The sequence below is a fragment of the Arachis hypogaea genome, chromosome 12, assembly GCF_003086295.3.
Source record: "Arachis hypogaea cultivar Tifrunner chromosome 12, arahy.Tifrunner.gnm2.J5K5, whole genome shotgun sequence".
In the NCBI taxonomy this organism is placed as follows: Eukaryota; Viridiplantae; Streptophyta; class Magnoliopsida; order Fabales; family Fabaceae; genus Arachis; species Arachis hypogaea.
This window is the reverse complement of record NC_092047.1, coordinates 41,968,733-41,972,488: the sequence shown is the minus strand read 5'-3', so window position 1 is coordinate 41,972,488 and position 3,756 is coordinate 41,968,733. Positions and strand designations below refer to the sequence as shown.

At 39.5% G+C, this 3,756-nt stretch overlaps 1 non-coding gene across 1 annotated transcript; it reads right to left on the bottom strand.

Annotated features, from left to right (window-relative positions):
- Positions 1-3,238: 3,238 nt before the first annotated feature.
- On the bottom strand, positions 3,239-3,346 carry LOC112731336 (small nucleolar RNA R71). The gene has a single exon (XR_003167119.1). It is a non-coding gene; the product is annotated as a small nucleolar RNA R71 (small nucleolar RNA).
- Between the last annotated feature and the right edge of the window lie 410 nt (positions 3,347-3,756).

Here is a 3,756-nt window from a genome sequence, read left to right as displayed (position 1 = left end):
GTTGGTTTGGACTGTGCTACAAATGAATCGATTCTTGATTCCGAACCGTACAAGAAATCTCATTCTACTAAATTTGGCGTCGTTGCCGGGGAATTGCAAATGGTGTTATATCTTTTGGTTATTGTGAATATGTTAATAGTGTAAATAGCACTTTCTGTTTGCTTGTTTGCTTTTGTTAATAGGTTTTTGTTTATGTTTCCTTAATGACTTTTTCACACTATTACCACAATGCACCCCATGGAGCCTAAACACTTACCTTCATAGTCATCAATCTTACACATCACACCCTCACTACATACAAAACCAAAACCCTTACCCTCATGAGTTTGATTGTCAACCTTCATCCCCTCAATCCTCATCTTCATACATGGATCAAGCCACACAAGAAGTACTTTTCATGCTCATTCAAGAACAACAAGAGTTCCAGAAGAAGCAAGAGCAAGTCATGTCTACCTTAGCCAAGGCTTTGGATCATTTAGCTTCATTGCGTTCATGCCATAAGCAAGAAATTCCAGTGGATGAATGTGTGGAACCACGTGAAAAATGTGGAGTGAGCAAAGAATTAAAAAATCAAGAAGAAGACACCAAGTCACAACATGAAATGTAAGAGAAGATAAATGAAGAATGGATGGGAATTGATCAAGAGGATTCCATCATTCAAGATTTTTTGTCCAACTTGGGTAATTCCTTTTATGATCTTCATGAACCTCCTTTATTGGATTTGGAAGGAGATGTTGATGTGGACTTCACACAACCTCCAATCTTTGACTTGAGTGATGATGAAGAAGAGTCTAAGGAGATTGAGGAAGATTTTGTTTACTAAGAGGTGAAGATATTTGGGCAAGAACAAATTGAGCGGGAAAAGACTTCTCTAACAAGATTTCTAGGCCCATATCAATATGCCGTTTTAGAAACGGATGATCAACTTTGGAACCTTCTTGGAGTAGTGGATGGTGCAGAGAGGAATGTTGATTGGCTAAAGAATAGGAAGTTCATTATCGGAGCCAATCCAACATTTGGAGCTCAATTTTGGTGCAAGAGTCACTTTAGCGGATTTTATGGAGTGCACAAGTATGTCAGTGGTGGTAGAGGAACTCAAATTTGGGATTTGGGCATATATTGCAAGAGTCAACCAAGTTGGATGATAAACCACTATTTTATAGTTTATATTGTGTTTAATTGTGTGGTTTTGTCATGATCCTTACCCACTTATTCATCAATTTAGCATGCATTTAGATTCCTTTCCTAAATTCAGTACATGTTTGAAAATTGCTTCCTAGAGACTTTAATTATTTATTTTTAATTCTCCTTTATTCCATTCGATGCCGTGATCTGTGTGTTAAGTGTTTCAGACTTTATAGGGCATGAATGAGATAGAGATTGGAAAGGAAGCTAGCAAAAAATAGAAGAAACACAAGAATTTGAGGAGATAACCAGCGAGAAGTGACGCGGTCGCCTGGCTCACGTGACCGCGTGAAGGAGCGCAATTCGCAGTGACGCGGCCGCATGGCTTGCGCGGCCGCGCGGATTGGAAAGCGCAAGTGACGCGGTAGCATGGACGACGCGAGCGCGTGGAGAGGAAAAAGCACAAGCGACGCGTCCGCATGGACGACGCGATCGCGTGACATGCGTGATCTGCATAATCTGCAGAATTCGATGAGGGCGATTTTGGACCTTATTTCGGCCCAGTTTTCGGCCCGGAACAGCAGACTAGAGTCAGAGAATATGCAAAAACAAGGGACACATTCATTCAGTAGTTTTTAGATCTAGTTTTTCATTCTCTTAGGTTTCTCTCTCTAGTTTTTAGAATTTTAATTTTCAATTGGTCTTAGCATTGGAACAGTGAGAAGAGTTATTTCCTCATCAAGACTTCATCATTCTAGTTTATTCTCTTAACTTGGTTCTATTCTTCCATGTTCTTTGTTATGTTCAATTTTGTCATTCAGATACTTTTATGATTATTTAATGCAAGGATTATTTTTTTCTTAATTCAATTTCAATTCCAATAATCATTTCTTCTTTTAATTTCCTTTCATGCGCTATGGATTCTTTATTTACAATGCATGAGTAGTTCCCTTACTTGATGGGGAGTTGATTAAAAGGAACTCTTGAGTTGGAAGGATTGAAAGAAAATTTGTAATTGGGTTGAATGTTGGATTGCTATCCTGTCACCGAGGCCAATCCCTTTGAACTAAGTAGGTTGCAACTTGTGAACAGATCTGGCATTCCCACTTGTTTGACTTTTCCTTACCTAGTAAAGGATAACCAATCTGAACAACCATTAATTATAAATTAATCTTACAATCACACCATCAATGATAGAGATTCTAACCAATCAATTCCCAGTCAAGGCTTTTATTTATATTATTTAAAAATCCTCAATTTAAATTCCAATTTACTTAGCGCAACTTCTTGGAACATCTGATTAATAAAACAGCACACTTTTCTGCAACTCGTTGGGAGACGACCTGGGACTTAAAACTCCCAGTAATTTTAATTTACTCTCTGTGACATATTTCTAAATTGATAAGCAGATTCTCGGTGAGTTAAGAACTATACTTGCAACGTAACCATTTTAATAAATTTTTAATTCACCAGCTTCTGCTTCCCATCAATTTTATTAATTAGAATTTATTTATTTGCATTTTATTTAATTTTGCTACTATGAGCTGCATGTTTCTTCCGTCAAATGACGCGTTCACTTCCTGATCCGCGCTTGCTAATATTCGATCCTGAAATTGAAAGGACTATTTCACGAATAAGGCGAGAACAGCATAGGTTAGCCCGCTCTGAGGGCGGATCTGAAAGTGAATCTGAGGAAGAAACCAGCCCTCGTTCTACTGATTCGGTTGTTTTACGTGCAGAAAACATGGCAGCTAGAAGAGTTACCATTCAGGAGGAAGGAGCTCCTGATTTTACAATGCAACCGTTTCAAGCGCATCATCCAGCGGTAGCTATGGATTTTGAAATAAAGACCGCACTGCTAAATTTGATGCCCAAGTTTCATGGCATACCTACTCAAGAGCCTATCAAGCACTTAAGAGACTTCCAGGCAGCCTGTTCTACTGTCAGGCGTGATGGCACTGATGAAACTTCAATCCTGCTGAAAGCTTTTCCGTTCTCTCTTGAGGGAAAAGCAAGAGAGTGGTACTACACTCAATCTCTAGCAAATGTATCCAACTGGGATACACTCAGAAAGGAGTTTCTGGAGAAATTCTTTCCATCTAAAGTTACTGATAAACTGAGGAAGGATATCTCTACAATTGTTCAGGATGACAATGAGACTCTCTTTGAATACTGGGAGCGCTTCAATAATCTTCTGGAAGCATGCCCCCACCACATGATTGACAAGATCGTGCTACTCAGCTATATCACACAAGGTATGAGGCCCCAAGATAAGACCACATTGGAAAGTGCCAGCAATGGGTCTATGAAGAAGTACAAGACCACTGATGAAGCTTGGTAATTGATCAGTGATTTAGCTGAATCTACTCGGAACCACAGACAGAAGCAAGGCCATTCAAAAGCCGTTGTAGAAGTATCTTCTCGCATAGAGACTGCTGCTCTAAATCGAAGCATCTGTGAGATGACCAACCTGCTGAAGCAAATGCAGTTGAGTCAACAAGCTCAGCAAACTCAACCGTAGCAAAACCAACAACTAGTTCCACCAAGAATTTGTGGAATTTGTGCTGATTACAGTCATTACACTGATGAATGCCCTTAGCTCCAACAAGAAGACAACATGGTGGCAGCCAC